This window comes from Python bivittatus, unplaced genomic scaffold (genome assembly GCF_059951505.1).
Source record: "Python bivittatus isolate LINGU-HERP-01145 unplaced genomic scaffold, Pbiv_v1 ctg000960_np1212, whole genome shotgun sequence".
Classification (NCBI taxonomy): domain Eukaryota; kingdom Metazoa; phylum Chordata; class Lepidosauria; order Squamata; family Pythonidae; genus Python; species Python bivittatus.
The window spans coordinates 20,130,086-20,142,180 of NW_028277124.1; positions in this window are offsets into that span (position 1 = coordinate 20,130,086).

Here is a 12,095-nt window from a genome sequence, read left to right on the forward strand (position 1 = left end):
TAGGCCAACACATTTCATCGCTCCAATATTAGAACTAGAATAGCGAAAATGTCAAGGTTCAGAACAGCAAAAGCGTGCCAAATATTCTATTTCATGGCTTTTTATTTAATAATCATTTAATCTGCATTTTATTTCCGGTCTTTCCATTCATGCCTTGCTACTCTAAGGAGTTCAAGATGGAGTAAATGCATCTTTCCTTCCTCACTTTCTCTCTCCATAGCAACACTGTGAGATTCCTGAAGATAATGCACAAGACTCATTCTCATATCCCTCTAACTTGCCATGAAGATGCCTTGCTATTTTTAGAGGATATGTCTTCATGAAGTTGCCTTCATCTCATCCCCAGCCTATAATGTATAATTAATAGGTAATATCATATTTCATCATATTCATCACATATTTATATGATGAATAAATAAAATAAAATAATAAATGAAAGCTATTATTATTGATTTTTTCTACCAAAATCTTTCAGCTACAATCTGCAAATCTCCTTTTCCATTACTTTTCCTATTTGTTTTTCATCAATTCAGCTATCTTCTGGTACGGCTACATCTATCCTTCTCTTTTCAATAATAGTAATGTTTGGGGTGCTGTGTTTCAGGTGTTTGTCAGTCTGTATTTTAAAATCCTACAAGACCTTGACTACCCCATTTTCCAATCTTCAGACGTGTGGACCCAGCTGTTTCAGTCAATAGTAAAGCCAATTTTTTTTACACAAATTCCAATGTATGATTTTTGCAGTTCAGTCATGGCACTGCTCATATTCAGTTTGGGCATGATTTCATGGTAATTATTTACCTTGTTTTCCTATCAGGTATGCCTAATTCAGCTTGTGTCCAAACTGCAATATATTGAATAAATCGAGGAGGAGGAGGAGGAGGAGGAGGAGGAGGAGGAGGAGGAGGAGGAGGAGTTGCCCTTGTTGTTAAAGGATCTGTCAAGTCCACGATGTCCAACTCTCAGTTCTGAAGCATTCTCACGCAACCAGGCTTGGTTCAGAAAAATACTTCTTTATTACGTGGTACATGTAGCTTGTAAACAGAATATTGCTAAAACTAACGCCTTGGGTAAACCTCCCTCTATTTATCCCCCCTCCCCTTATTGCCTGGCATCCTGACTCCTCTTCACCTGTTGTTGACCTCTCTCCTTCCTCCCCGAGCTTCTTCCTGGTTCTTTGGGCCCCAGCTGCCTGGCCGGCAATCAAGCCAGTCTAAATTGCCCATATATGGTTAAGCTGCTTCCCAACTCCCCTTACAACCATTAAAAGCCACCCCCCCTCCTTAGTTACCAGTGGCAGAAACAAATCAATCCAACTCCCAACAAATGCAATACAATGGAAAACAAGAACAGTTGGGTGATGCAGGTTCTGACAGGATCTGTGTTCAGGGTGACTCACAATGTACAACTGATTATACAAATTGGGCCTGCATCAGACAGTTGCTGTGTGATCACTGCTATTCTGGATTCCAAAAAGCTGCAGGATCTCCTCTAAGATGCTTCACTCCATTCCCCACCACAAATGGAAAGTTCATCCATTATGAAATCCAGAGAACTCATCACAAGAGTTTGGGATAAGCTCTCTTCATCTTAGCAGAGTCTTCAGAAGACACCTCCACTCATGTGCATATACACAAAGTAAGCCAGGTTGCTGCATTACCAATGAGTTAAACTCTCCAAATGAAAGTCATCACTTGAGCAACATTGGTAGGCCAGCGTGTTTGGAATGTTTGTTTAGTGAAAATTCCTGATTTTGTTAACAAATGAACAGAGCTCCATTCTGTGTCCCTTAAGATACCCAGTGTTCTTTATTTTCTTATTATCTAATGAATGCTATTATCCTAACTGTGTTCCACTTCTTAAAACCTTGCCCTTCTTCTAAGGACACTTCTACCTTTCTCTTGGGCATGGAGGCTCACGTTCTGGCTATGTAAGGTTCCACACTCATAGGCTGAGTATCTTATTACATGTATACAGATTAAAAAACAGGATTTAAAATTGGACATAAAGACATCTGCACCCAAACAACTGTTTCTTAATTCAGAACAATACTTTGAATTCAGTACTTTTTCGATTGCCTTATTGCAATGGTGCTAAATTAATAGAAGGGGCGACTAATAAAAATCGCTTTTTGACGTTCAGTCTAGCCGCAGATTCTGTTCAGCGCATGTTAATTCAGAAGGATTTTTCATTAAATTCAAAAGCACTTGCTCCAAAGTAACTCAGGAAAGGACTGCATCTTAAGCAGTAGTATTCATGGGGGGAGGGGGGAGGGTCAGAGCAGACAAGATGGCAATTATGGTATGGTGATTGAAGCCCCACCCCTTGGTACATCCACGCAACATCTATACACACATAAAAGGAGTACAGCTTGGAACACAGTTTGAAACTTCCAATTCACGGCTTGGAACTCCTCTTTTCCAATCTTGTCTATTCTGACCCTCTCCTTCTGCAGACACTGCTGATCAAGCAGAAGTGTTTTCCACCATCTCCAGCAACAAATTAGGCTCCAAAGCACCACCAGGAGAAGCACGGAATACATTTTCAAGCACCTTAAGAATAAAGTAGAAAAACAGATGCCTCTTTTTTTCTGGGAAAATTCTGAGAAATTGGGATAGTGACTCCAGCTCAGCATTATAGAATTATTGTTGTAGACCTCCACATCCTCTAGTGCAATCCCACCCACCTTTTTGCAGCTCACCAAGCCCTATCTCAGCAGTACAATTGCCATGTCAAAACAAGATGTACAAGAAAACTGTATGTTTTATTCATTTATGAAATGTATGTAGCTGTCCATCTCACTTCTGTCACTCTAGGAGGCTCACAGAGTTGAGAATACAAAAGACAATACAAATATAACTGCACAAGTCATTAAAAGATTAAAACTGTTAAAATAAAAACATCATCTGCAGGAGAATAATCCTTTTCCTTATGTTTTGTCTTATTTTAAGAAACTCTTTTGGAAGAAATTTGGAAAGGTGGAGAATTCTGTCCCTACTGAAGGCCATTCTGCCCATTTGGTCTCACTGTTTCACTCAATGGGACCTTTGCCTCTCTCTGAAAACACAGATCTCAGTCACCAAGCGGTTGTGCAGATATTTTGGAAGCTGAGTGGGACCACATTATGTGAATGGCACACTGTCCTGATTTGGGCCTCACTGGCAAGGGGCAAGAATGCTCCAAGTGTCTTGACCAGGCTGTGGTTTGACTACGACAATCACTGGTAATTTTATACCCCCTGGCTCTTCCATACTCGTGCAAAAGAAAGTTTTTGCAGAAAAGTCAAAAACCACGGGCTAGTAGAACCCAGCAATCTTACAACCTTGCGTCTCCCTTTTTGGACATCCTGCATGGGAAAATAAATCAGTGCAACTATTCAGCACGCAAGACCACATTGGGCTCATTAGCAACCTAATTATTCCGTGCATCAAGTCGGAAAGCTTTTAAAAGATTGTTCGCAGGAATTGGAAATAAGTGAATTGGGCACGCTTTCTCAATCTTCATTTTTTTAAAACACCAGAGCTCAAAGCCATTCAGCAAAGCAGCACGCACTCCGACTGCCTGGCTGAGATTGTACATCAGAAGTTTGCACTCACCTGCTTCAAGAACTTTGCTTTCAAAGGATGTGGAAGACAAATGGTAAGGCCAGGAATGAGCTAGTTCAGCTGAACATGGATAATGGGCTGATATCACTAGTATATTGCTCAGCTACACCTCTGTGCAACCTCAGCCCTGGTATCTCAATAGAGATACTAACTGGATCAATTTGCCGATCCAAGAAGCTTCAAACACACTGAGAAACCATGACCACCTTGGTTTCTATTGACCCCATTTCCACCCCAGGTACAGAAGCAATCATATTAAGTTGAGGTGGCATAAAAAGGCCTTAATTAAAAAAAAAAAATAAGGCTTTGGATCATATCCAAAGCAAGACAGGAGTGTCACCTCACTTTTTCGCGATTGTAAAAAAGTAAAGCCTCCCTAGAGGACATTGCTCCTGAAGATGTTGCTACCTAGAAGACGTTGCTCCTCATGGCCACATCCACGTAGTTTTCTTGGCAATGATATTTATTTATTTATTGGATTTCTCCGCCACCCATCTCCCCCACAATAGGGGACTCTGGGCGACTTACAAAAAACATTAAAACTATAAATATATCTAAAACACATAAAACATCCAAAATTTAAAACAATACTAAAAAAAGGAAGATCCAAGAAGATGGAAAATCAGGCTGCGGAGAGCTGGCCACTATGGGGCTAGCCATCCCCCTGCTTGAAGTATTCCCTCCCCACCCCAGGCCAAGTGGCAGAACCAGGTCTTCAAAGCCCTATGGAAGGCCAGGAGTGAGGGGGCCAATCACACCTCCGGGGGCAGAATGGTCCAAAGAGCGGGGTCTACCGCAGAGAAGGCGCACCTTCTGGACCCCGCTAGATGGAGTTCTTTTACTGAGGAGGTCCGAACCATGCCCTCTCTGTGCAATCGGGTGGGACGGGTTGAAGACATAGGGGAGAGGCGGTCCCTTAGGTATGGAAGTAGTCTGCTAGTACGTTCTTCCAGATGCTTTTCAGCTTCATTGGAGAGTGGGTACGGATAGGAATGAAGCCAGAAACAAGTAAAACAAGTAAAATACAGGACTGTTTACATACAAGCTTAGTGAAAAGTGTATTCACAATAATTCTAGTGACCAGAAATCAGAATTTGAAATCCAATTATGTGAAACAGATGAACATTTAATAGCAAAAATGTACAAATTATTGTTGAGAGAAGAAATGGTTGAAGAACAAGTTAAAGAATGCATGATTAAATGGGCAAAAAATATTGGTCATAATATACATATGCAGCAATGGGAAAATATGTGGTCTAAAGGATTAAAATTTACTTTATGTTATACCTTGAAAGAAAATTTCTATAAAATGATGTATCGATGGTATATGACACCCCAAAGACTATCAAAGATGTATGGGACAATTTCCAACATTTGTTGGAAATGTAACCAACAAGAGGGATCGTTTTACCATATGTGGTGGACATGTAGAATTGCAAAGAAATTTTGGATTCAAATACAAATGTTGATGCAGAGCATACTACAAATACAGATTCCATTTAAACTGGAATTATTCCTGTTGGGGATAATGGACTTTCAAATAGGAAAACATCTTATTAGAATCACTCAATACATGATTACCACAGCAAGACTTCTTTATGCACAATTTTGGAAAACCCAGACATTACCAACAATACAAGAATGGTTGCTAAAACTGATGGGTATGGCAGAAATCCCTTCATGGATCACTGCCTTGTCGTGGCGAAGGGGCTTGCGTAACTCAGTGAAGCCATGAGCTATACCGTGCAGGGCCACCCAAGACGGACAGGTCATGACAGAGAGTTCTGACAAAATGTGGTCCACTGGAGAAGGAAATGGCAACCCACTCCAGTATCCTTGCCAAGAAAACCCCATGGACAATGTTAAAAGGCTAAAAGATATGACGCCGGAAGATGAGCCCCTCAGGTCGGAAGGTATCCAATATGCTACTGGGGAAGAGCGGAGGGCAATTCCAAGTAGCTCCAGAAAGAGTGAAGCGGCTGGGCCAAAGCCAAAAGGACGTTCAGCTGTGGATGTATCTGGAAGCGAAAAGAAGGTCCGATGCTGCAAAGAACAATATTGTATAGGTACCTGGAATGTAAGATCTATGAACCAAGGCAAGCTGGATGTGGTCAAACATGAGATGACAAGACTGAACATCGACATCTTGGGAATCAGCGAACTGAAATGGACGGGAATGGGTGAATTTAATTCGGGTGACCATTATATCTACTACTGTGGGCAAGAAACCCTTAGAAGAAATGGAGTTGCACTCATAGTCAATAAGAGAGTGGGAAAGGCAGTAATGGGGTACAACCTCAAAAACGACAGAATGATCTCAGTGCGTATCCAAGGCAAACCATTCAATATCACAGTCATCCAAGTCTATGCCCCAACCACTGATGCTGAAGAAGCTGAAGTTGACCGCTTCTATGAAGACCTACAACACCTTCTAGAACTAGCACCAAAAAGATGTCCTTTTCATCATAGGGGATTGGAATGCTAAAGTAGGAAGTCAAGGAGTAATCGGAATAACAGGCAAGTTTGGCCTTGGAGTACAAAATGAAGCAGGGCAAAGGCTAATAGAGTTCTGTCAAGAGAACAAGCTAGTCATAGCAAACACTCTTTTCCAACAACACAAGAGACGACTCTACACATGGACATCACCAGATGGTCAATACCGAAACCAGATTGATTATATACTTTGCAGCCAAAGATGGAGAAGCTCTATACAGACAGCAAAAACAAGACCAGGAGCTGACTGTGGCTCAGATCATGAGCTTCTTACTGCAAAATTTAGGCTTAAATTGAAGAATGTAGGGAAAACCACTAGACCACTCAGGTATGACTTAGATCATATTCCTTGTGAGTACACAGTGAAGGTGATGAATAGATTTAGAGGATTAGATTTGGTAGACAGAGTGCCTGAAGAACTATGGACGGAGGTCCGTAACATTGTACAGGAGGCAGCAACTAAAACCATCCCAAAGAAAAAGAAATGCAAGAAAGCAAAATGGCTGTCTGATGAGGCTTTACAAATAGCTGTGGAAAGAAGGAATGCGAAAAGCAAGGGTGAAAGGGAAAGATATAAGCAACTGAATGCAGATTTCCAGAGAATAGCAAGGAGAGATAAGAAGGCTTTCTTAAATGAACAATGCAAAGAAATTGAGGAAAACAATAGAATGGGGAAGACTAGAGATCTCTACAAGAAAATTGGAGATATGAAAGGAACGTTTAGTGCAAAGATGGGCATGATAAAGGACAAAAAAGGCAGGGACCTAACAGAAGCAGAAGAGATTAAGAAGAGGTGGCAAGAATACACAGAAGGACTATACAAGAAAGATCTTAATGTCCCTGATGTCCACGCTGGTGTGATCACTGACCTTGAGCCAGACATCCTAGAGAGTGAAGTCAAGTGGGCCTTAGGAAGCATTGCTAACAACAAAGCTAGTGGAGATGACAGTATTCCAGCTGAGTTATTTAAAATACTAAAAGATGATGGTGTTAAAGTGCTGCACTCAATATGCCAGCAAGTTTGGAAAACGCAACAGTGGCCACGGGATTGGAAAAGGTCAGTTTATGTTCCAATTCCAAAGAAGGGCAACGCCAAAGAATGCTCAAACTATCGCACAATTGCACTCATTTCACATGCTAGCAAGGTTATGCTCAAAATCCTACAAGCTAGGCTTCAGCAATACATGAACCGAGAACTACCAGATGTACAAGCTGGGTTTCGAAGAGGCAGAGGAACTAGAGATCAAATCGCCAACATTCGCTGGATCATGGAGAAAGCACAAGAGTTCCAGAAAAATATCTACTTCTGCTTCATTGACTATGCAAAAGCCTTTGATTGTGTGGATCACAACAAACTGTGGCAAATTCTTAAAGAGATGGGAGTACCAGACCACCTTACCTGTCTCCTGAGAAATCTGTATGCGGGCCAAGAAGCAACAGTTAGAACCGGTCATGGAACAACCGATTGGTTCAAAATAGGGAAAGGTGTACGACAAGGCTGTATACTGTCACCCTGCTTATTTAACCTATATGCAGAGTACATCATGAGAAATGCCAGGCTGGAAGAATCACAAGCCGGAATCAAGATTGCAGGGAGAATCATCAACAATCTCAGATATGCGGACGATACCACCCTAATGGCAGAAAGTGAAGAAGAACTAAAGAGCCTCTTGATGAGGGTGAAAGAGGAGAGTGCAAAAGCTGGCTTGAAACTCAACATTAAAAAAACTAAGATCATGGCATCTGGACCCATCAATTCCTGGCAAATAGAAGGGGTAGAAATGGAAGCAGTAACAGACTTCATTTATTTGGGCTCCAAGATCACCGCAGACGGAGACTGCAGCCATGAAATTAAAAGACGCTTGCTCCTTGGGAGGAAAGCTATGGCAAGTCTAGATAGCATATTAAAAAGCAGAGACGTCACCTTGCCGACAAAGATCCGCATAGTCAAAGCTATGGTTTTTCCGGTAGTAATGTGTGGCTGTGAGAGCTGGACCATAAAGAAGGCCGAGCACCGAAGAATTGATGCCTTTGAACTGTGGTCCTGGAGAAGACTCTTGAGAGTCCCCTGGACTGCTAGGAGGTCAAACCAGTCAATCTTAAAGGAAATCAACCCTGATTGCTCATTGGAAGGACTGATACTGAAGCTCAAGCTCAGATACTTTGGCCACCTAATGCGAAGAGAGGACTCTTTGGAGAAGACCCTGATGCTGGGAAAGATGGAAGGCCAAAGATGGAAGAGGACGGCAGAGGATGAGATGGTTAGATAGCATCACTGAAGCAATGAGCATGAAACTGAGCAAACTCAGGGAGGCAGTGAAGGACAGGAAGGCCTGGCGCAATATGGTTCATGGGGTCACGAAGAGTCGGACACGACTTAACGACTAAACAACAACAACAAATGGCAGAAAATGACAAACTGACTTGCCTATTAAAAGAAAACTCAAACAACTACTACCTTAAAGAACGGAAAGCATTGATGGACTATTTGCAAAATGCAGGTGGGGTGAAGCTTACATGGGGATTTGAAGATTAGATTATAAATGCAATGGGATATGACTAGACAAAGAATTATTCCTATTTAATGTATTAAAAACTAGCACTTATCATAGCCTTATTATTTCTAAGACCAGAGATAGATTGGAAGTTATCTATTCTTCATATCTTTCCTTCTTTTACTTTACCTCGCTTTTTCTTTTCCTTTTCTTTATATTTTGTATTTCAAATTTTCCTTTTCATTTCTAACTTTTAAATATGTATCTTTAAAATCTCAATAAAATATTATAAAAAATAATTCTAGTGACCAGGTATTTATGTATATAATGACCAAGCAGCTATATAGGAATGTAAACTAACAGAATTCTATATACTAAAGACATACTAAAAGAATGTTAACTAAATGATTCCGACCCCTGCTGCTATACTTTCCTTTATGATTCAAAACACTTAACTTCTTCCCTCTTTCCACATTTACTTATGTCTAGCACAGGCTTAGAAATGCTAACAGTGTTTCCTCCCTTGTCTGATCATCATTACATCAGTTTTTTTCCTCCTTCTTAGCCCACTCAGGCCCAGTTTTCCAGCACCTGAATAACGCCAGGGCTGCATTCTAGCACTTTGTAGACTTCTCCCACATCTTCAGCTACCTCGGGCTTCTTTCTGGCTTTTTGCTTTCCATGGCTGTGGATCTTCTGTTTCCTGGGTCTCTCAGCTGCTGCTTCCTTGCTTCACATCTTGTCTTCTTGCCTCTTACTCCAGCAGCAACTTCTGCCAACCCTCTGTAACACCCCCTTCCATCTACCTACTCTGGCTTCTTTTATACTTTATGTAGAACCTATTAGCAGCTTACGGGTGATTCTACAGAGTTTAGACTTTTTTCCCCTTTTTAACTGCTTACATGCTTACATGCTTAAGGTTTGCACCGGGCAATCAGGCCACCAAAGAGAAAGAACTTTGACCTTGGCTTCTGCAGAATAGCAATTTTTTCTTTATTTGTTTCAGAGCAGCTTAGTCTTTCACACACTTCCCAGTCTAGAATTCCCTGGAAGTCTCTCATTCTAGTACGAACCAAGCCTGACCCTCCTTAGCTTCCAAGCCTGTACAAGACCAGCATTGCCATCTGCTGATATTTTTCATGTTTGGTCCAGTGCAAAATGCAAAGATGTTCCTTCAGATCATAGATTGGCTTTGAACAAAGCGTGGAAGCAACTCTTCAACAAACTCTTAATTTGTTTTAATTTATACATAACTCCATTAAAATATCTAGAAGCCATTAATACTTTTCCCCTTGCAATAAAACATACAGTTTGGGGACAACTTTTCATATAGGTCCACTTTTTCAGCTTCAGGCAGAAAAAATGTCTTGGGACAATCCCAATTTTGGGTCTGGCCGCTGGCTACTATTCTAGAGAATTCTCAGGCTTGCTTTTACCCATCTGTTTTGATACTAGCTTATCACATTCCTAACCATTATCACTCCCCAATGAACAAAAATCATTAGTTAACAAATAGCTAGGGGGAACTCATAAACTTTTGGAAGAATTGGCCCCATTAAATTGACAGAAAGAATGACAGAAAAAAAAACGTATTGATTTATTTTTTAACCACCAATTTGTTAATTATAATTACTCTCTTTCTTGTGTCCTGGAGGGTAAGGGAATAACCACCCTAACACAACTTTTCATTAATCTTGATCACAGCTGGAATGTACAGGAATAATATATAGACTGAACGCTTAGCGCAGCAGGCATAAAATGCTTGAGTGAACTAAAAATAAACTGCCAACACATGGAAAAATTAAACCATCTCTTCAGAGCAAATTATGAGTAAGATATCATTAGAAATAAAATGAGGCTCCGTGAACTTGGATTTTGGACTAGGCCCAGGGAAACACAGGTTGGAGTCCATTCTTAGCCAAGGAAGCTCACTGGCTACGTTTTGGGCAGTCATTCTCTTTCAACCCAAGGTATCTTTCAGGCTTGTTGTGGGGAATAAATTGGAAGAAGAAGCACTGTGTGGATGGCCTTGGACTCTTGTAAGAAAGGTGAGATATAAATCTAGGAAATACATTAAATTATCAAGCCTGGGTTTTTTTCAGCTCATTCCAGTATGGAATTTGAGGACCAGGGCTAGCTGTGATGGAAATTCTAGTTTTACCCAGGAATATACATATATACAATATATATATATATTTGAGCAGCTGGATAGCACAGTGGTTAGAGCACCACCTTCGATGCAGAGGACTGGGGTTCAAATCGCAGCTGGTACCTACCTTACCAGTAGGGGTCCTTGGGCAAAGACCCCCTAATGCTTCACCTGCCTACCTCAAATATGAGAGCAACACAAACTAAGAGCGTCATGCCACCTCGGACGTTGCCCAGATTAACAAGATCCATGTCAGATGTTGGAGAACCAGGACAATCTGACAATAAGTGGGCTACTGGAACAAACCATACATGGATGAGACGGGAATTGATGGAATGCTACTACAATAGTAGACCTAATAGTAGACCCCCTAATGAGAGGGGGTAGATGAAATGTATGAGGGAATTATGGATGGACAGAAGGCCTACATCCACACTAACAACTAGTTACCCAGTGCTTCAACATAGTGAAGAGGAAGCTGCTCTCACAACTTGAGATAGACCAACTCCACATTACAACCCGGACTCAAGCAGACTTGGAAGGACAACTGGATCTGCAGCCGCCCCTGAAGCTGGAATGTCACTGCCATCCCCTCCATTACAGAGCACAGCAGCTGATATGAGGCAGAAGATCATGGATAAACTAGCTACAGTCAACCCTCAAGACTGATTACCAAGGCTCAGTGGAGAAGTACCATTGGATAGTATGCTAGAAGATGCCAATAGAGCCCTCCAGACAATCCCTACTACCACCATAACTCAAACCAATGAACTGGTATACTCTACAGCCACTGTAATCCTGGAAATGCTTAGCTACATGATTAAGAGGAACAGCAGTACGTACCCACCCTGGAAAATGAGGTTGGAGGCTAAGATCAAGGCAACTTGGAGAGAAGTCAGTCAGCTGGTGGAACTACAGAAGGGTATGGAGATTAAGGATAAGACTTGGCTACTGAAAAAATATATGGGCCTGACTCCATCTGAAGCTCTAGAGACTGCTAAATAAAGGCTCACAGCACTGGCTACCAGGCTAAGGAGATACATTAGAGAAGCAGAGGCCAAGAAGATAAATGCCCTTTTCTCCAAAGAACCATCCAAAGTGTACTCCCAACTACAGTGCAACCACAGAGTAACAGCTGAGCCACCAGCAGTGGAAACTGAACAGTACTGGAAGAACATATGAGAGAAAGAGAAGACGCATAACACCAGTACAAAGTGGCTGCAGGACCTGAAAGCAGACCACAGCAATCTCCCAGAACAGGAACCAGTCACCATCACAGTAGCAGACATCCAACAGCGGGTCAAGAACATGAAAAGCTGGACAGCACCTGGCCTGGACATGATCCACACCTAC